Source organism: Phoca vitulina, unplaced genomic scaffold, assembly GCF_004348235.1.
Source record: "Phoca vitulina isolate PV1807 unplaced genomic scaffold, GSC_HSeal_1.0 scaffold74, whole genome shotgun sequence".
NCBI classification, from domain to species: Eukaryota; Metazoa; Chordata; class Mammalia; order Carnivora; family Phocidae; genus Phoca; species Phoca vitulina.
In genome coordinates, this window is record NW_022589777.1 from 6387066 (window position 1) to 6410224 (window position 23159).

The following is a 23159-nucleotide window of genomic DNA, read 5'->3' on the forward strand; positions in this document are numbered from 1 at the left end:
TGGAGAAGTTGAGGTTTGAGTTGAGATGGATGAGACCTCAATAAACAGAGAAATAGGTAGAATATTCCAGTTAGAGATAAAAGCATGAGCAGAGCAATCAAGTGCAAACACTGAAGAGTGTGTAGAAGATAGAAAGGAGGCTATTAGAATTGACTGAAGAGTGATGAGAAATAACGTTAGAAAATATTCTGGGACCAGGTCTTAAATGGTCAGAATGCCAAGCTGAGCAGTCTGAGGTTTATTTGTTCTGTGGGGGGCAAGCCTGGGAAGGTCTGCGGCAGTGGAGTGAGAAGAGGATAAGCATGGGAACCATTTCTCTGACCCAAGAGAAATACAGTGATGTCCCATGTGTGGCAGTGGCAGTGGGATTGAAATCTATGTTATACCCTGTACCATGTTAGCCAAATGGTGTTCAGCATAGGGTTTGGAGGAGTTTCAACTTCTCCATGCTGGCATGGAAGATTGGAGTAATAAACATGGTGGTAAAGACTACCTCTGGGCAGGAACTTGCAACTCCATGATAGGTTGGAAACCAGAGAATGAATGGTTTTTATAAAACGTCCGTCTGCTCGACCCATTGCACATCAAATCAGATGAGTTAGGAACAATAATTTCCTATTGTAATATGCTTATTTGCTCTTCCATAAATTCTTTCAAAGCTCAGATGTAGAATTTGGCAAGCCTGAATACCTACATCAGGGTTCAAAATCCTTATTATTTTCATTGTTTATGCATAACAACTTCAGGTTTTCAGGATTGCAGCATGAAAAGTGTAGTTGCATAAAACTGAAACCCAATCACCTTTATATCAGAGCTTCTACCTATTTAATCAAATTTATCTCTTAATGCTTGCAGCCTCTGATAAAAGGAGTGATGTATTGTTACTTTACATCCATCCATTCATTCATTATTTATTGAATACCTTCTTTGTGCAAGGTACAACACAAGCCTTTGTATACAGTATGTCATTTAATACTCAGAATAACCCTTTGGGTTGGCTGGTATTAACTCCATTTTATAGATGAGAAATCTGAGGCTCAGAAATAAGACATCTGTTAGCAGAGTCTCTCTTTCTCTCTCCCTCCCCCGCACTACCAAGAAACTGAGCCTACATCTATAGGACTTGGCCTCTGGAAGTTATTTTTGGACAGAACCTTGCTTCCCTTGTCATTATTGATTGGAAACACCTAGAACATGTGATCCAAGCTGAACCAATCAGGTTCTTTCTCCTAGAAATTTGAAATTGGAATTCAGAGACTGCGAGTCCCTGCTTGTGGCTGGAACACATTGACTAGACAGCCTTGGGGAGGCAGATTGCAATAATATGGTGAAAAAAGGATAGGAGGCAGAGAAAATGAGGATAAAGCTGCTGCAAAGAAAGAAGGAGAGATGAGGAACAGAGTAATGATAGCCTTCTTCCATCCCTTCTTGAGCTCTAGCTGTATTCCTACTCTTGATTTCCAGAAGATACCCCTATCCTTATGACAATACCCCTTATCAGCATAAACTAGCTCGTTTGTCTCTGTTCCTTGTAATTAAGGAGTCTTAATTAATAAAGCTAGTCTATGACAGAATTTGAACCCAGGAATAATTTCAGGCCACGTTTATAGCCACTACACTATATTGCCTCTCTAGGCAAAGAATTGCTTAACTCTTGGACAATGTATTAATTTTGGGTGAAGATACGAGGATCATGCTAGTGACTTTTTACCATTAATTTATTTCAATGGCAAAGGAAGGATTTCACCAATTTATATTCTCACTCATATACAGATTTAAAGAAACAAAACAACTGAACAACTCTTGGTGGTGAGCTCACTGGCTTGTCAGGAATTTTGATGCATCAACTGCCCTACTGTCATCATCATCATCATCATCATCACCATCATGTTCAGCAAGTTAGGCTATATGGGACCATATGCCCTGGAAAATCTCCAAATCATTGCAAATTACTTGGCTCTAGATCACTAATGTGCAGTGACTTCAGGGACTATGGCAGACACTATGGCAGGTTCACTAAACCTGTTTCTTCTTCTTCCTGGACAGTTTTATTACATTTCCCAGGCACCCTTGAAGTTAGTATGTCCATAAGACCAGGTTCTAGGCAATGGAATATGAACAGAAATGATCTGAGCAACTTGCAGGCTTGGTCCATGAAATCACCTAATGGCCATCTTCTGTGCTCCTTCTCCCAAGCCAAGGATCTTAGAACCCACATATTGAGAATGAAGGAACTCTAAGATGAAAGGAGCATGGGTTCCTTAATCATTACTTGGAACAGAACCAACCACTAAGTAGGAAAATCCATTTGAACTTTAAATGAGCAAGAAGCATATTTCTATTTTGTTAAGCTACTAATATTTTGGAGTTTATGTGTTATAGCCACTAGCATTAACTAAAAAGGGATTATCTCTTTGGTTAAGAACATATCCCAAGACAGGAGGACCTCATTAATGAATAGATCTTATAAAATGGGAAAGTTCCTTACTACTAACAGGTCATGCTTAGAATTTTTCCTTTTAAAACTTGACTACATACCAGGTCTTCTATGGAAATAGGATGACTCTGGTTGATTAGCATCCTGGGCATTTGAGTGATGAAAAAGTCCAGTGTTTCCAGCCCTTAATTGATTAAGCACATTTCCAGCAAGAAAAAATTAACCCTCAATTTTAGCAGTCACTGTGGCCATAGGAGAAAATTCCCCCACGCCAGGACCCCTACTAGTTGTTTTTGCAAGGATGAGTTTTCTTCAAAGACCTTGATTCACAGTTTAGGCCATAAATAGTTAAGCAGAGATAGCTAAATATGATAAGTGCCAAACAAATCCTCTAATGGGAGGAGTGGAGCAATTCTGTGGCTAATCTTTTTAACCACAGAGATCAACACTCCAGACAGTTTGGGCCACACAGTGGGTTATTGTTGTTGTTGTTATTATAGCTACTAACTTATTTTTTACACATTGCGGGCCAATGAGCTCAAGTCAAGTAGGCTGTCATTCTAGCAAGAAATGCCTCTTTCTTCTCTCTGCCCACCATCTCCTTAACCTGGAGTCAGAGTGCACCTGACTGGTTGTCTGCACAGTGCCAGTTCACAGAGAATGCACAGCTCTCTGCTTTACTCTCTCCTGATATCCTTGGTCTGGGTGGGCAACGTCAAACAAAATTGGGGAGAAACAATGGGTTTCATACTTGGGAATACAGCATCTCAGGTGATATTTGATGGCCAAGACTGAAGTAGACCTAGAATGAGTCTAGTCAACTTGCTAGGGGAGCAAGCAGAGATCTGGGGTGAAAACCCTAGAGAATAGTTCAGGGGTCACTGTTCCAATGTAGCTGGTTATACCTCACTGTTCTCATCCAGGAAGGTCTGTATGCGGAGGGCTGGGTCCCCAGCACTTAACCACAGAAGGGTGTGGATGCAGGGAGATGGAGAGGAAGCCAGGAACTGAGACACAGCTCCTTGCTTCCCCAGACTCCTGTGCACACCCCTGTTCCAGCTTTTCTCTTAAGCTGCTATGATTATTGCTGTTTCCCTCTGGAGATTGTCACCTCCATGAGGACATGGTCCATAGCTCTCATGAAAGTCAATTTTAAAAAGATGTCCATTGCTGGTGCAAAACAACTCAATGGAGGAAGAAGGTTAATTTCTTCAGTGAATTGTTCAGGAACAACTTGTTATCCCAAGGCAAAAAAAAAAAAAAAAAAAAGAAACTTGACCTAAACCTTCACATCATATATAACCATTCAAAAATAGATCATAGATTTAAATGTAAAATATAAAACTATAAAACTTTCACACAAAAAAACATAGAACAACTTCAAGACCTGGAATTAGGTGACAAGTTATAAGACATGATACCAAAAGCATAATCCATGAAAGAAAATGCTACTAAATTGGACTTCATCAAAATTAAAAACTTCATTCTGCGAAAGAACTTCCCAACAGAAGATCAAAAGGCTAAAGACTGGAAAAGAATATTGCAAAACACTTATCTGACAGAGGTCTTACATTTGCAAGATATTAAAAAAAAAAAACCTTAAAACTCAACAATAAAAAAAAATAAACAACCCTCAATCCAATTATACAGTGGGAAAAGAAATAAACAGGTATTTCATTACAGGGGGGATACAGATGGCAAAAGAAGCACATGAAGACATTTTCAACATCATTAGCCATTGATGAAATGCAAATTAAACCACTAGGACATATTACAACAAACCTACAAGAACAGCTAAAATAAAAAGTGGTGGATGCAGAGAAACTGGATCTCTCATACATTGATGGTGGGAATGTAAAATGGTACAGCCACTCTGGAAAATAGTCCTGCAGTTTTTCACAAAATTAAACCTGTACTTGTCATACAACCTAGTGATCATACTCTTGGGCATTTTATCCTAGAGAAAGAGAAACTTACACTCACACAAAAGCCTGTACACAAGTGTTCATAGCAGCTTTATTCATAATAGCAAAAAACTGAAAACAACCCAAATGTCTTTCAAGGACTGAATGGTTGAACAACTTCTGGGACATTCATACCACACAGTACTACTCAGCAATAAAAAAGAACAACTCTTGATACATGGGCAACTTGGACAGACTTCAAGAGGGATACAGGAGCCATGGGTCTCTGCAGTGAGGGATTGAGTAATGTGGCCTTCCTGAGAGAGTGATGTTTAAGTTGAGACTTTCCTTTGCACCCCAAAGTGCCTAACAAAGTGCTTAGCTTCTCTGATGAATGAATGAATGAGGGTCCAGGCAAGCGGACCAAGGTAACTTCAAGACAAGTACCAGGAGTGACATGTTACTGAGAGAGCCACTGCCATGGCATCTTATGTTTCCCCAAACCAGGGGGAATTGATGCCAGTGCTTGGAGCTACATGCAAACAAGGGTTCAAGGGTTATGGGATTCACCTGTAAAAGTCAGGCCTGAATGAACAGTGGGGCTGGGAGCCAGGCAAAGAATGCAGGATTACCATCTTTCATACTATGTTTAGCACTTTCTGATAATACACTATTATTTCTAACAGCCTGTTCCAAATACTTGCTAATATTGACATAGATATTCAAATTCTTGTTCATAAATTGTTTGACTGGTGTTGTTATACACACACACACACACACACACACGGAGAGTTCCCATCTAGCTAACAAGAGAAGATCTATTTTCTCTTCAGCTAGATGGGAACTCTTATGTGGGCAGAGGTGGATTTTGCTTTGCTTTGTTTTGTTTATGTTTCTTTACAGGGCTTCTGTCAGTATTTACTTTGTAAAAACCGGCACATGCATTTAAGCAGGACTACCCTTCAGGAGATTATTTTGCTTTCCCTGCTCTGTGCCAGTCCTTTTACAAATGAGGAACCCAAGGCCCAGAAGCAAAAGTGTCTTTATTGTTCACTATCTTACGTGGTTTCACGTGTACATTGTTTTCAAATCATGAATTATGAAGGTGCTCATATCAGAGAATATTAGACCTGGAAGGCATTCTCAAGGCCAAAATCATACATGTAATCGGTGAAAGAGCCAGGAAAGGAGCTGTCTCTCAATGCCCAGTCTGATGCTTCCTTCGTAACCCAAGGCTCTTTCTGTGGGTGCCCCACATCGCGTTGACTGATTGATTGTGGATTTCTTTATGATGGGTGACAATGGTTTCAGGTGAGGTAAACTTCCTGCTCCAAATGGGAAATGTGTAATGCAGTGCCCCAATGCCACTTGTTGACTTCTTGAGTTCACGTTGTTTTTACTACTAATGGAAATTTTCAGAGGGATATTTGCAGGTTTGATGGTCCTGTGCTATCCCTGCTTTTGAAACCCAGGCAGATTTCAGCGGCAATCATTCCTGGTATTACTGGCTTCTGGGATTCGGGCCTGGCACATTCTGAAATCCATGTGTGGGCACAGCCTCACATCAGGTGATATTTAGGGCTCCCTTGCCATGGGAACGAAGATGAAAGACTCCTTAAACTTAGAGTTACCAATGTGCCTTACTCCACAAGTCCCATCATGACGTTTTCCCCGGAGGTTTGTTTTGCAGGTTTTAATGGTTAAAGCAAAGAGGGGCTAAGTACTTACAGCATTTAGAATGTGCCAGACTTTCACTGGTGCAAAGCCGCTTTTATGCAAATTTGTTTTCCATTTGCCTGGAGCTTAAAGCTCTTCCTTCCTGGACCAGGGCCCTTAGAGTGAAAGATTGGTTCAATTAAATGAAAAGCTAAACAAGAGAAGGGTGATGGGGTGTGTGTTCACGCCTGTGCGTGCGTGTGCCTGTGTTACATAAGCAGAATGAAATCACTGAGGATAAAGAGCAACTCTGTATGGGCTAATGCCTATAAACAGTTCCTCTTATCAAATTAATCAGGTGTGAACAGTTTAATTAGACAAGTTAATTAAGATAGATACGATCCCAAATTGAAGTTATGTTTAGGTCTCAAATGAGTGTGGTGGTTTTTTTTACATTGGTGTCAGAGATAAATGATTGAAGTTGCAGTAGCAATTCATCTTCTCTCCTTTCTTCCCCTACCCTCCAGAAAAGACCTTGCTTGCTGGATCAGCTTTTTGGGGGAGGGAGCAAGGAGGAAGAATTGGGGTTGTGACAAACAGGCAAAAGAAAGAAACCAAAAAAGATCAAGCTGTTCTACAGAACACTGGATTAAGACGGTGAGAGGAAGAGTGATGTTCAAGCTTAAAGGCACTGAATTGGGGGAGATTTTGGAGAGCATGCAGTGGGAGAGGAGAAATACTTGGAGCAGACACTATGCACAAGCAATGATACGAGAACATGAGATAGGAAAAGAGGATATCAAATATTTTTATTTCTCATTATTTTGCATTTTAGTGCTGTCTGAGAAACTTTAATGAAAAATTAAACTTCTCTTCAGTTGTGTGGGAAGCAGGGCCAAATTTCTTTCAACATGAAACCATGCAAAGATGGAGTCACCAGGCTGTTAAAACCTACATGGGTTACACACTAAATGTTAAAAGAGCAGGCATTTTTTCAACATTAGCTGTCATGTATACACCGATGTGCTTTCCTGTACACACACAGTATTCACCCTGATCAACTAGCTAATAAATGCTTTCTGATATTCCAGGGGAACTGACAAGTGAGAGAGTATGTTGGAGCAAGACCATGCTCTCTACTAAAAGAAAAAAATCAAAATACCACCTCTACACCGTATCTCTGCAACAGCAGACAGCATTCTCAAACCATATCAAGGGCATAGACAGAATACTGATGACAAAGGGCTGGACCTAGAGAACCCCAGAGAGAGAAAAACATGGGGATCATGAATGTGGACCATAACTATTTCATACTCGATTGCAACACTGTATTTACATAAAATTACTACAATACATCCAGTTATAAAGAATCTCTATTATTCCACCTATTTAGTTAGTTATACCTCTAGAAAGTTGTACAACAGTGATCTTAATCTTTGGTAAGCTCAGGAACATCTCTGAGATTCAGATAAAAGCTATAGGCCCATCCTAGAAAAATGCACATACCTGACAAATACATATCACTTGCTGCTTTATGGGTTCATGGATCCTCCTGGAGGCTGGCTTAAAAACTCCTACATTTTTCTAGAACTTAAGCTGGCAAAGCAATGGGACTCTTCTTTCCTTAACATAATGCTGTCATATACAAAACAGGAGAAAGTTCTCTGGCAGAAATACTGCTCACCCAGTTCTCACAAATGTTAACTAAAATAGGAACCAGTTTTTCAGTGGTGTGACATACTGAGTCAAAGAAAGACTCATTATCACTCTTAAGTAATTGAAAAAGGAAAACATACTGTCCTTCCCTACCCCACACACGAAGAGGAAGCTGGCCCAAAATCATGAAATAACATTTGTGTATCTTTGGGGTTGCAACTAATTATTTCACTGAAGCTTTCAAATGCATATTTCTTTGTTCCATAGCCTTTAGGACCATTTAAGCAAATTCTAAGGTTATTGATCAAACTACAAATCAGCAGGAGGATTAGATTTTGCCAACTGAATTTACACACAGAAGTTTTTTTAATGGAAAAATTTTGTCTTCATAAAGTTGCAATTTTCAGTCCTCCATTTAGAATATACCTATTGGGTTCAATCATGGAGTCATAACTATAATTTGATGTGTATCTATTGGCTTGGCCACCAGAAAATGTTTGTTATAGCATTTGAAGGAAAGCAGATTTTGCCACCCCCAAATTGGCCTCTTTGACATATTATTTTACATTGGTTATTTTGAGAAACAAACACAGGTGAAGCTCTGAAAACTGAGAAGTTACCCATCCTTTCATAAGAGACGTTTGCATTTATAAGGGAAATCCTCATTTGTAAGGATGTCTTCCTTGCTTTACTTAAAGAGGAGGATGACCAAAGCTCTAGAAACTTGTATGAGAGAAGACAGGAACTTAAATCTGCATAACGATCCTACTGTTGTTTACCATGCCTTTCCTGGTAACCTCCCATAACTGGCTCCCCACCCCCAAATCTTATGTCTTTAGCTGAAGATGGTATTTAAAGTGATGGCTTTGGACATTTCAGAGAGTTACTCCAGTTTCCTGGGTCTCTCCCGTGTATACAAGGAGTATACATGTTATTAAACTTCTGCTTGTTTTTCTCCTGTTAATCTGTCTTACGTTAATTCAGTTATTAGATCAGCCAAAGAACCTAGAAGGAAAGAAGGGAAAACCTTTCCACCCTTACAGATTTACATGGGATGCTATATATAAAGTTTTTAGCAAGGCTTTGCCATGCAGAAGGGCTTGAAATAGAGCCATGTTAGCAAGCTCTTCTAAGGCAGTGGAGCCCTTTATTGCTGCTGCTCTATAGGTGTGGCTACCACAGCAGAGGATTTTTGGTGACCTGGCTGCCCAATACAGCCACTGAACCATGGCTGACACAAATAAATCCTTAAATGCCAATGCCTGGTTTATTCACCCCTCTTGGTGTCTGGTCATAGTAGGAAATACACAAAATGGCAGCAGGGCCCTATAGCTCCTCATGCCTAGTCAAGAGAACAGGTTTATATAGCTAAAGGGAAAACTATTTCTCTACTCACACACAATACTTCTGACACCAAATGTGTGGGTTTTTCCCATGCCTGCAGCCAATTCTCCAACTCTATGGACACTGACAGTGGGTGTCCAGTGATTCCATTTAATTTTGACACTACCTAACAGGAGTTAGTGCAGACCCCACAGATTAAGGGCTCAGTCTCACAGGACTGCCCCCCCACTTCACATGCCAATCACAAGGCTGGGATTCCCGTACTTCTGACCAACTGGCCATAAATTGGGGGTTCCCACAACGCCTGCCTCAGTTTCAATAATTTCCTAGAATGACCTCACAGAATTCAGGGAAACTGTTTACTTACTATCACCAGTTTATTATAAAAGATACAATTTAGGAACTGCCCGAATGAAAGAGATGCATAGGGCAAAGTATGTGGAAAGAGTTACAGAGCTTTCAATGCCCTCTCTGGGCGGGCTACCCTCCCGCACTTCTGTGTGTTCACCACAGACTCTCCAAACCTCTTCATTCAGAGTTTTTCTGGAATTTCCATACATAGGCAGGGATGACTAAGTCATTGGCCATTGGTGAGGCCAGGGGAGGGGGTGAGGGGTGAGGGCTGAAAGTTCCTCTGGCAACCCATCCCATCCTCCAGTCATCTCATTAGCATAAACTCATCCTCCAGAGTCATCTCATTAGCATCAACTCAGGTAAGGTTGAAAGGGGCTTAACAAGGAACAACAAAAGATGCTCTTCTTACCGCCGTCACTTTTCAAGGTTTTTATGAGCTCTATACTTAGAACCAGAGAAGAAGACCGAATACATATTTCTCATTCTAGCACAATGTCACAATACTCCCTTAAGGTCACCTATTGTGTGTTTTTACATGACTAATTCCACATTCAGTTCCCTCCAAGCAGGGAATAGATTGTGCAAAGTCTGTGTGGTCACTGTGTCATCTTCCCCTGTTGCCCCTTTCCTTTTCCTTTCAGGGGACTCAGCGGAAGGGAGTTGGGAAGTACGTAGGCATCCGGGAGGTCTCATGCTTGAGTATGCCATCTCTGAAGGCCCCCAGGCTTAGGCACTTATTCCCAATGCTAAGTGCTGACTCTCATATGTTCTCTGGTCCAGCAGGTAAGTTAGTTATAGTTATCATCCTCATCCTCATCACCATGAAGCCATAGAATGTATCTTTCTTTTCAAAATCCTTTAGCATGTTGTCCCCAACCTGCCTTTCCAGCCCTATCTTCTAGTGCTACTGTCCTCACACTTTAGAGTTCAGCTAAATGAAATACCTGTTGTTAAAAAGAAAACCAAAGGCCCAAAATGGTGTTACTTGGATCAGGCCAAGTCACCAAATCAGGGCTTAATAGCTAACCTAATGGCAGTTTCAACCTCCCCCAGAAATGGAAGTCTTAACCTACTAATCAAGAATTTTCTGATAAGAACCAGTGAGGTAATCTGTCACAAAGGAAGATGAGGTAATCTGCCTGGTAAGACTCCCTGACCTTCCCCCCTCTGGGAAGGTGATCTAGCCTGGAACAATGCTTTCTTTTCTTTTGCTGATAACTTTCTTACCCCATCCTCCCTCCTATAAAAACCTTCTGTTTTGTACAGCTCCTGGGAGCACCCCTCTATTGCTAGATGGGAGGCTGCCTGATTGATGAATCATTTAAGAAAGCCAATTATATCTTCAAATTTATTCAGTTGAATTTTGTTTTTCATACTATCATCTCAAATCCAGTCTTGACTTCTCTCCTGAACTGTACATCCAACTGCCTACTTTAATAATACCACCTGGATGGAGAACTGGTGATCTCAAACTCATCATGTCCAAAGTAAACTGATTTTTCTTGAGTTTTCTGTGAGGCTCAGCTTATATTCTGGAAGAATGAAGCATCTGTCATGTTTTACTCCTCTCCTGTTCAATCTTAGGATTGCTGTGGGTTTGTTCAAGATGAGTTTTCTCCACTTGGAGCAATGTGTACTGGTCTCTGCTGTGTATCACTTATCTGGAATGTACTTCCTTCATTGCCTGGCCAAATCTGGCTTGTTGTAATATCTTGATGTAATATCATCCACTCATTCCTTAAATACTTATTTCGGTGCCTACTCTGCTCCAAGGACTGTGAGAAGCTGGACTGTTTCTGTGAGCTAGACAAGCAAAGTCCTGGTCCTCATAAACTGTATATACTAGAGTAGGGAGACTTTTCCTGTAAAAAGTAGAGGTAAATAAAATCATTCCAGACCATGAAAAGCAGTAAGAAGAAATGGTCAGTACAATGCATCCAGGTGTTTCTGGAGATAAAACTGTTGCTGGGTAAACTGAGGAGACCTCAGGCCCTGGACCCTTGACCACCTCATCCCAAAGAAGCTGCAGAAGGTTCGAGGTCTCTTCTGGAGAAGGAATTCAAGGACAGACAGATGAGTGACACAAGTGGGAAAGTTTATTAAAGTGAAAACTATACTCTTGAGATGTGAGAAAGAGAGAGGGGTTGGGGGGTGCGCACAGAGAGAGCTGCCTGCCCTGGGGGCTTGGGTTTCCATCTTTCATTGACAGCTGTTAACTAGGGGGTGGAATATCATTACTTGGGGTGGAGATTTCTTGGAAGCAGGGTTTTGTGCTTTTTCTTCCTTATTTGTTCAGGGGTTTCCTGTCTTGGCATCCGCCATGTTGGGCCTGCCTGGTTTGATCCCACTTTTTGTGGAGTGCTGCCAGGGCAGGCCTCTGACTTCCTCAAGAGCTGGCCATGACTTCCTCTTTGCTGGCCTCCAGGCATCCTGTTAGAACTTAACCAACTGCCTCCTCTAACAAAACCACTATTCTCTTCTCTGAGTAAGGTCCATCTTCCATCTCGGGGCCATACTTCATCAAATTTAACAAACTTCCTATGCCCCTCTCCAACTGTACGATTGAATATCTCTTATTTTTATTTATTTTTTTATTTTGAGGAGTCTAAGTGAGAATAGTAAGAGAACACTTATGTAAAGTATCTTCACTATTTGTGATTTGCCACAGATTAGGGAAACCAGAGGTTTAGGTACCTCTGTTTCCATTTAAATGAGACCACTTAATAATCCTTTTTGGGTTCTAGTGCAAACTCTTGCCCATCTCTATCCTCTAGCCTCTATTGTTTAATTATTTGTTGAGTTTGTTATGTCCATTTCTCAGATATTAAATTGTTGTGTCAGGCTGTATCCCTTCCCTTTCTCCTGGGAAAACACCCCTTGTGTAAGTCTTTTTCTTCATTGTGTCTTTCTTCACTGTAAGTGCATTTGGCTTGTCCTAGGGCCTTGAGGCTAGTGTCTGCTTTTACCACGTCCTCCCTGAAAGTACATAGCCCAGTGTGGGCTCTTCCACCATACACATTGCTGTCATTGTCTGTGTGCAATTTGGAAGTATATTTTCTATCTAGAAATGTTGATTCCCCCAAGATAAAGTTATGTGAGTGTAAGTCACTCCATTAGGAGTATCTCAGTCTGAGTGTGCCAAAGAACTTCCTATAGCTACCCTTAGCAAATGCCAGGGATTTCATAGGTGAGTATATGATCCCACCATGTTATTCCTGGCCTCATGTTACTCTTGATTTTCTACTAAGAACTGCCATGGTTGAATTCTGCCAGCCTATTTCTTCCATAGCACCCGGTACTTCTCCTTCATAGCACTTTGGCAACTTGAAATCATTGAATTTGTTACTGTATGGGTAATAATTTGTTTAATTACTATATTATTAATTACTGTCACCACTGGTAGACCCTAATCCCGGTGAGGATAGAGACTGTGTTTTTCTCATTCATAACTGCTTCTCCAGGGTCAAGCAAAGTGCCTGAGGCAAAGTTAATGCCCAACAAATATAGGACGAATGTCTCCAGATAGTGAAGAGAGCTGGTGGCATTGGCCATCTCAAGAGTACATTGTCATTCTGTAGATCACTTCTGTAAACTCCACAGTGATCTTTCATTAATAAAAGTCTTTCTAGGAGTACCTGGGTGGCTCAGTCGGTTAAGCATCTGCCTTCAGCCCAGGTCATGATCCCGGGGTCCTGGGATCGAGCCCCACATCGGGCTCCCTGCTCAGCAGGGAGTCTGCTTGTCCCTCTGCCTCTGCCCCTCCCCCCCCCGTTTGTGCTCTCTTTCTCTCACTCTCAAATAAATAAATTAAAAATTTAATAAATAAATAAATAAAATTCTTTCTAAAATCCAGTTCCTTGGAAGACTAGGCACACACATAGGCTTCTAACAAGGAGGGTTTATAGGGTCTCTGCCTAGATACCACAATTTTGTCCCTGTCAGGTTTTTGGCTACTTCACTCAAATTCTCTTTTGAAAAGAAGGCTGTTCCTGTCTTTTCCTCATGTATTTACAAGAGTGCCCATCATCTGCTGTAATTAGTTCCAAGCTTTGGGGATTTTTTTGGAATCCCTCCAAACTAGCAGAACACAAAGAACAAATTTATACTCCTCTGCCTTGGGCAAAACTGTGAAGTGGAAAAACTTCACTGTTGATGTTGCCTCCTGACCCCACCCTGTAAGCCACCTCTCTTTTCTGGGCTCTCTCCTCACTTGGGTCTTCTTCTCTACAGTCACCCCCACTCTGAACCCTACCTCCTTCCTCTCTCTTCATCCTCTATTTTAAGGTTTCATCTAGACCTCACTACTCCAGAGGGCGCCGTACCTGCTAAGCTGTCATGGTCACTAAGCACTGAGTTGTTGCCCATCCTGGGTGATGAGTTTGCACTTCAGCAAGGCCTCAGATGGACACAGTTTTACCTAAGTAACTGACTCTGCTGATGGGAGTGTGGGGGTTCCAGCATGGAGAAGGAGAGATGTAGGGACAGTGGGAGCCCTGCAGGAGTCAGGAGGGAAGAGGGGCTGCATCAGCAGTGCCATTAGAGCCTGACAGACCAGCAGAGGTGAGACCCTAGCATATTTGAAACATGGAACAGATAACTTTTCAATACCCTCTTCTATAGGAAAAATTATTTGTAGTAATTAGCTTTAAATTGGCCCATTTTTATTCCTTATTCTTTAATAAACATTTTATCCACATGGAAGTTAATTCTGATAACTCCCTATAGTTTCCTAATAGTTCACAGTCATGTGAGCACACTTCGCGTGCAGGTGAGGTTTCCAGTCTTATGGAAGTACATACTCCCTTATTGAAACAATGGATTCAGACTACGCAATGAGAGCCCAGTGCTTGAAACATGAAGAAAGAGAATTTGAGTCACTTCACTTCTGTTACCCTGAGTGATCATTTGGAATGTTTATCTGCCTAAAATGTAAAAGGGGGAAACAAAGCAGCTAGAGTGATCATTTGAAAATTATGCTCCACTGAATGAGATCCAGGAGAAGCTCTTTAGTTGACAGTGTATGTTGGAGGACACTGGTTTTCAGATATATCCTTAAACTCAACAGTAATCACGCAGCAATTTTTAGAAATTCTTAAATCAACAAAACATATGGGAGGGGGAGGAGTATTTTATCACTAACGATGTTTGGAATTTTCTATGCTTGACGACAATAAAAAGCAGACTAACGTTTATTCAGTTTTGTTACAGTTTTAAATTCTCTACTGAGCTTGTTCCCCTTCTTGCTGGCCCCCAAGGCAGGTCACTCCCATTGTCTTCTTGGGTGTTCCCTGCAGATGGTGTCAGATCCACACTCTGCCATTTACTGTGAGATCTTGAGCAAATGTATATATGTTTTTAAAATTACTGTCTATCATTACTGAGCGCTTACAGTGTGCTGAGGCCACATGAAGGGCTTTGTACACACTGCCTCATTCAGTCCTCACAACACCCCCATTAGGTGGGTACTGTCATTCTTTCCAGCTTGCAGGTGAGGAAACTGGGACCCAGAAGTTAAACAACTTGCTAGATGCTCACTTAAGGAGTAAGTTACAGATCTGACATTTGAATTTAGGACTGGCTGGCTTCAAATCATAGGCATTTGATCTAACTTCTTGAAACATCCCTTCTGTGCTCTGTGGATGGGTGTAGAGGTGTCTCTTTCACACACACTTCTTTGGCTTCATTTCCACATCCTTCCCAGCTCCCAGTTCAGGATCTGGCAAGACTGCGGTTTGGTGCCCTCACCTCCCCATCTCCACTTGCCCCTCTCCTAAGTCACTCTTTAAGACTCAGCTCAGACATCATTCCCAGGAAACACTTCTCCACCTCTTCCCTTGCCTGCACCCAAGCCTGGGTTAAGCAGTCCCCTGCATTGTGCTCCCATAGTGCCCTGCACAGAACTCTGGTCCAGCACCTACATGTCCAATGGAGATAGTCTGTCTATGTGTCTGTGTCCCCAGCTATCCTGCATGCCTCTGATGAGACTCAGTCTTCGTCTTTATGCCACCAGCACCCAGCACCATGCCTGGAATATAGAGGAAGCTCAAGAAATGTCTCAAAACAATTTAGGAACACTGAATCTCAGTTTTCCTGACCTGGCAGGGTGGCTAAAACCTCATCGCAGGCTTGGCTACTTCTACAATGTGCTGCTCCCCCCCCTTCTGGAAGACTCATTACTTCTCAAGACAGGCAAACAGACAGAACCGAGAAAGTGCTTTGTGTTTTGATCTTCACCTTGTCTCTTCATAACCTACAGAGTTAGCCTCCTTGTACTACTGGCCATTCACCTGAAGGGGTTCCAGACTTGCCAACAAATGTATTTGACCAATCCATGGGTGATGTCATTTTCTATTTTAGTGAATGGAAAACCGTAAGGATTGAGGGTTCTATCTCTTAAAAATCAACTGGCTACCCTCAAAATTTTAGTGCCAATCAATCAGTAATCACTGAAGAAGCATATTAAAAGATTTATTAGTTTGGGTGGATGTGAAGATCATGGGAATAGTGTGCGTTGGTGAATGGCAGGGAAGGATTTCCTCCTCCTAACTCATAGAGCCCCGAATGGAGGCAGCCTTTACCTAAGGAAGTACCATAGAGTTCTCCCTGGGAAGCGTCCCCAAATTTCCATTTGCCAAGTTTCATTAGTCTGAGTTTTCATTAGTCTAGAGTGAGCCTGTGAACTTCAACAGCTGGGAGCACCTTGATTTGATATTTATCCTTTTTTTTTTTTTTTTTAATTCATCTGCGATGAATGTCAATATTCGAGATGTTTTCATCTTGGATGCCAAATTATGATGTGGCCAAACAAAGGCCTCTCCAAATGGCTTTTGTTGCTCAATATGTAAGCTAGGCCAAAATCAGGGCAGCAAGTGTTTGAAGGAGGCAAATTGGGGCCACCCAGGTCCTTCCCTATACCCCTCCAGGGAACCAGATGTTCAGGCAGATAACGTCTGGATGTGATCAGCTGACTTTCCCCAGCCCTGTTCCCCTTTTCTCATCTCAATGCCATGTTTGCTTTGCTGTGTTTGCCATTAGAGCTCTGTGTATTGAGCAAACTTTCCAGCCTGTGTATGCCTGAGGATGAGTTTGCCCTGCTCTGTTTCATGCTGAAGGACTATTTACATTCTAGTCTTCAGCACTTTTGGGGAACTAGAAATGGTTATGAGCCCTGGGCCTCTGGGCTGTAGAAGCCAGTGTTTTCTGTGGTCAAGGAAATGCAGCAATCTCTATGGTTGAGAGCCAGAATGAGAATATCTCAGAGTTCCTGGACTCACAATATTGTCTTATTCTAAAGGGCAGCAAGGAATCTTGAAAATTGGCATAAAATCATAAAGCACTTTTTTTCAAAATAACCATAATGAATGGGCCACACAAATCCAAAGGCCAAGAGCCAATCCGTGTTCATATAACTTGCTACCATGCAAGCTAGACTCCTAGCTGTGCTGCTTACTTGCTGTGATTCTTGGGAGAGTTCTTGAACCTCTCTGTGCTTCAGTTTTTCTGCCTCCAAAATGGAGTCAATAATACCCACTTTTGGGGTTGTGTGACTAGCAAATAAACCAGTAAAAGTAAAGCATCTAACAGAGCACCTAGTACTTAGTAAATACTTAATAAAGTAGTAATCATTGTTATATTGTTATTGGCTATTTTTTTCTAATTTAAAGTTCTTCCTTAGTACTAAATTTATGTTCCTTTTTCTTTCTGATATTCTTCTGCTACAGCAGTACTCTTTTGGCTATTGAGAATACAAAAGCTTCTTTACTGTAATATAAAAAGTTATCGATCTTACAATTTTGGCTATGCAGCAGCACTGTTAAACAAAAGTCTTCCTGTAACATTATTGCTGGCAATCATCTTTATATTGCCATAGATAATAAATGCAACCTCCGACACAATAGAAAGGTTAATAGTTTTAATATTCTGATTTCTTCCTTTTTGTTTCAAATAATTTGTGTTCTACCCAGAGGCCTCCATTCCATTTAGATGCAACAATATTGACTCTGAAGTTTATAATTCAGAGAGGCGTATATAAAGTTATCTCACCTCTCTGAGCCTCAACTTCTTCATTGGTGAAATGGAGATAATATGAGTTTTTATCCATAAGGGTGTGGTTAAGGTCTTATGAGATAAAGCAGATGAAGGGCTTACCAATGGTCTAGCATATAGTATGCATTCAGTGAGTATTAGTTACAATCATTACTAATGAAACTTTTGCTTTGATCAATTGATCTAATTCACTTTTTCTTTTTCTCAGACTAAGACTAGTCCATTACTTTATAACTGTGCATGCATTTGACTAATGATGCATGAGAAAGGTTTCTGAACCTTTCTGGGACTCATTTATGTATTTACTTATTTTTTTATTAGTAATAAGCTTAGGATATGTCATGTGATCAGAGGAGCAGAGAGAGAAAGTCCTCAAAGTGGGAAGGATGAAGCTGAGGAGTAAGGAGAGTTTGGTGGTTTGTGATTCCAATTCCTTCCAGAAGCTGGGATACATGTCTCATGTCTGATCTTGGGATCAGTGCTAGCTGCCTAAGCTAGCTCAACTTACTTTCTGTTACTTGCAACTAAACAATTCTAACATGGTTAGGACCATTAAATGGTTAATAACTATGTAAAATGTGTTATTTAAGTTATTTTCTTCCTAATATTCATGTCAGCCCTGATGTCAAAAAAATTACATTAAAAAATCTAAAAATCAACACTCTTCATGAACATAGATAAAAGCATTTCTAACAAAATATTTCCAAATAAAATGCAGCACTATATAAAAGGATAATACATTATGGCCAATTAAGACTTACCTCAAAAGTGCAAGGATAGTTCAGTATTCAAATATCAGTCAATGTAATTAACTATATTAGGAAAATAAAGGAGGAAAACCATGGGTCCTTGAAATAGATGGCAAAAACAGCTGACAAAATTCAGCACCCATTTATTTTTAATTAGCAATAATCGCACTTTGGATAAACCTCATTGGTTACGATACTGCCACTGAGCAAAGCTAGCACCCATTTATTTTTAAAATCCTTAGCAAAATAGGAAAGAAAAGGAAATACCTCAGTCTGATAAGGGGCTATGAAAAAACCTACACTTAACCTAATCCTTAATGGTGAAATGCTGAATGCTTTTTCCCTACAATGAAAGACAGAATAAGGATGTCTGTTCTTACCACTTCTATTCTGCACTATTCAGAAGATTTTAGCCAGTGCCATAAGGCAAGAATAAGAAATACAATGCATAAAGATAGGAAAGAACAAAGCAAGACTGTCTTTATTCACAGACAACATGACTGTCTACATAGAAAATGCTAAGGATTCATCCCCTCTTATTGTGCTTGGTGTTGTGCTGGATACAGGGATAACCAATGACCATACCAGACACAAGGTATTCTTAGTCTTGCAGTAGATGGGGGATTATTATATATTTCTACTTATGAGCAATAACCAATTGGAAGATAAAATTCAAACAAACATTTTACAATCTACATGGGGGAGAACAATAGATGCTGTAGAGGGGAAAGTATAATAGTGAAAGATCAAAAACCATGCAAGGCATAAAGAAGACCAGGTTTTTATGTAGGTGAACAATTAAAATTCATGAAAGTCCTGAACATACTTTCATATCTTAAAAGAAACAATGTTGTGAATATGTATGTATAGCATTTAGATTACTTTATTTTCCTATTACTGAGCAATGAAGAGAATTGAAATGCTGTGGGGTCAAACAAAAATGGCTGCTTTACTATTGTGATCACCGTCTATTGTGATTTTCTATGTAACAGCTTTTAGACTTTCATCCCTACCCCACCCACATAACTGATGTAAAAGGTCAAGTTGGAAACCAAGTCACTGGACTTCTGCAGCTTGGAGGTTTAATAGTTTGCACAGTAAGTCCCAGGAGTTTGTTTCTGCCAAGGCCAGATCCTTTGTTTATCTCAATTCCCAGCCACCGAAATCACTCTTTCCATGACACCCTTCCCTTCCATGACTAATGGAGGGTGAAGCATGATGCTGAAAAGTGGGTGGGCCAGAGAGTATACCCTGGCCAGCTCCAGAGGCTGAGAGGGAGTGTGGGAGAAGCCGAACGCCAAACGAGAGGTGAAGACCCAGCTGGCAGCCATCATGGTGCAGAGTCCTGAGGGCAAGAAGCAGCATCTCAGACTGGCAAGGGGCAAGGACAGGCGCTCCTACAACAGAAGAGGAGCAGCTAGAGCTTGGGCAAGCTCTAGAAGAGAAATGTGAACACATCAGAACTCAAACTAGCTGGTAATGCACTGGTTTTCATTAGTTCTTGAGTGATGGGAGTAGAATTGTCTTTCAAAACTCAATATATACTATCTTAAGTTGTGTATTTAAGGATTTCTAAGTGAGCTATATAGTAAAATTCATTCAGTTCTAAAAAAAGGAAAGAAAAAACACAAAAGCTGAGAGGTCTGCAAAAACCTACTAGAACTAAGAAGTGAATTTAGCAAGGCCACAGAGTCAATATACAAACATCAACTATATTTCTACTTATGAGCAATAACCAATTGGAAAATAAAATTCAAACAAACATTTTACAATCTACATTTACTATAGTATCAAAAAATACAAAATACTTGGGAATAAATGGAAATTTATTGGAATTTAATGGATACTGTACAATATGATACACTGAAAACTACAAAATATGGTAGAGAAATACAGCTGCCATTATCCTCCTATAAATAAACTTTGTCTTTTCTCCTCTTAATCTGCCTGTTGTCAATTAATTTGCAGACCCCAAAGACAGGACCCAAACTGGAAAAGTTTGTCCTTCTCAACAGACACTTAGATTTTATTTTTCTTCCTTACAAATTATCACTTAAAGAGGTGAACAAAATGATTAAAATTCAGAACAGAAACCCTAACGGAAGAAATGGTATTGTAAATACTTAAAACCTTGTGTAACCCAAATGTCCTCAAGTCCCACCAACCTAAGAAGGCCTTGCCTTATAAGGAATGACCAGCAGAGAATCTGACCCCAAGAGGTGCTTTGTAAATATCTATTGAAATGAATAGAATTGAATTAAGTTAAATGTGCTCATAGTTTGGGGGAGAATAAAGAGTAAAAAAAAGTAATTATCCTACAATGTAGCAACTTTTTCTCCCTTAGAAATGCAGGGTTATATAGACATTAAGGGCTCTAGATTTAGAGAGATTGGTGTGAAATCCAGGCTCAAATCCTAGCTCTGTCAATAATCACCACTGTGACCTTGAGTAAACTGCTTAGTATCTATGTGCCAATTCCCTCATCTGTCCAATGAAATAAAGGCTAGTACTTACCTCAAAGTGGTATAAAATTACAAAAGATAATATAAGTAAATCACTTAATTTTTAACCTTTAAGTTAAATCATTAACTCCTGGATTACCTGGTGAGATTAAGCCATAATTCTCTTAGGGCTGATTGTAGGGAATTGCTTTTCTATGCAGTAAAATCCTGTCTGGAGTTGGGGCAGATCCAAGTTCTGTGGGGCCTGGTGATTATTATACAACTGGGGTGCAGGAAGGAGGGTGGATCTCTCTAAATCTAGAGCCCTTAATGTCTATATAACCCTGCATTTCTAAGGGAGAAATCCCTCAAGTTGATTAACATAGGAATACATGAAGGAACATGCCTGACACCCCAGAGCAAAGCAGCTTACTTACTCTGTCTGAGGGACTGCCCTGGTGGCTCTGAAGGCTCTTGGTTCACAGCTCTCATAGGCCCAGAAAGGAATGATGATGCTTGTTCCTCTGAGGACTAACAACCACCCCAGAGAAAAGACTAGCATCCTGAGGTTTCTGTCATACTCAACAAACACACTCTTCTTGATTAATTGTATGGATTTAGGGTTCTAAAAACTTTGGTACCCAATAGGGTTAAGTAAAATTGATACTCAAGGATATGTCATGAAGATACCTGGGTGAGCTACATCCTATGAAGCATGCTGAAAAGCAAGTCCTAGTGACTTCATGGCCCAGACATGCCTGAAGAACCCAAATATTTCCCTCCTGCCATGGATGAAGCTCTGGTCAGAGAGAGATTTGCCAGGAATCTAATGAGAGACAAGCTTTGGGGCCCCTCAATTGCATGGGCCTTTTCCAAGGCTCTGCATCTACTTTTGGATTTGTAGTTGTAACCATGTTTGTAAAGATCCACCCTCCTTCCTGCACCCCAGTTGTATAATAATCACCAGGCCCCATAGAACTTGGATCTGCCCCAACTCCAGACAGGATTTTACTGCATAGAAAAGCAATTCCCTACAATCAGGCCTAAGAGAATTATGGCTTAATCTCACCAGGTAATCCAGGAGTTAATGATTTAACTTAAAGGTTATCTTCATCCCTTGCCTCTTTTGTCTTCACCCTCTTTGGGACTTCTGACACTAATATCAGGTCGCATCTACCAGTGTCCCCAAAGGTGGAAATGAATCCCAGGCAAAAGGGATCTTTCACATACTGAAAAGTCATGTGACAGAGGAATTTCCTGTAATTTTCTTAGTAAAGAGGCTTTCCTGGTCTCTGTTTGTCATCCCAAAGTACCCCAAAGTCATCTCAGACATATTAGAACAGAACCATGGAGAGAGAAGAATTCTGTACATAATTTTCACTCTGCCTAGAATTCCCATGTGTATAAAATTCCTACCATTCATCCTCTAAGAACCAGCTTCTATGCTTTGGAGGGAAAGAAGTAGCTTTTGTTCAACTTTGTATCATTAGCATCTACCATTTTTATAGGCATCTGGTCAATTTTGACTCCATAAATGAACAAATGAAGTAATCAATGAAATGTGACAGATGAAACATTAGAAGAGGAGAATAAACTGGATGTCAGCAGAGAAGAAAAGGAGAAGTAAAAAGCCAGGACATGTAAACAAGATTTTGAGCTGTGTGAACAAAACCTGAAGCTACTGTTAAACAGATACAATTCCCTCTTTTGCTTTATAGGAAATTACACAGATTTATCATGGATCTTGGTTAGAAAAGGTACTTTGAGCTCTTGAACGAGGCAGCTCTACTGTGTCCTTTATCTTACCTTGTAGCTTTTTATCTGCTCAAAGGCCTTCAGTGTAGAAAGGAAATTTTGCCAACAGGGAAAAGTCAGTATTGACCTACAGTCAGACTTACGTATTTTCTTGTGCCTGAAATTCATCCAATCCCTTTTAACTAATAAGTAAGGCTAAGGCGTTGAGAATTAGTTCAATAACTTGCTTAAATGGTGCTATAACTAGCTTAACATAAACACTGACAGAACAGAACTGGCTTTCATTTCCCTTTTTATCGCCTTATCCTCTTGTGACACAGGGAGAACAGATAGGATGATTACCTCCATTTTATATGCAGTAAGAACTTTCCATAAACTTGGTGCACAAATATGATTATATCCCTTTTATTTTTACAATTAATACTTTGAATATCCACCTGCCTTAAAAACTACTGGAAAATTACTTAAAAATAGAAAAATTACTGGAACCGGTAGATGAATTCAGTAAGGTCACAGGATACAAAATTGATATACAGAAATCTGTTGCATTTCTATACACTAATAATGAAGAAGCAGAAAGAGAAATTAAGAAATTTACACCTACAATAGCACCAAAAAGAAAAAATATCTAGGAATAAACCAAGGAAGTAAAAGACCTGCATTCTGAAAACTATAAAACACTGATGAAAGAAATTGAACATGACACAAATGGAAAGATATTCCATGTTCATGGATTGGAAGAACAAATATTGTTAAATTGTCCATGCTACTCAAAGTAATCAGCAGATTTAGTACAATCCCTATCAAAATATCAATA

The 23159-nt window shown here is 40.3% G+C and overlaps 1 pseudogene; it reads right to left on the reverse strand.

Annotated features, from left to right (window-relative positions):
• Positions 1-18209: 18209 nt before the first annotated feature.
• Positions 18210-18360, reverse strand: LOC116625214 (annotated as a pseudogene).
• Between the last annotated feature and the right edge of the window lie 4799 nt (positions 18361-23159).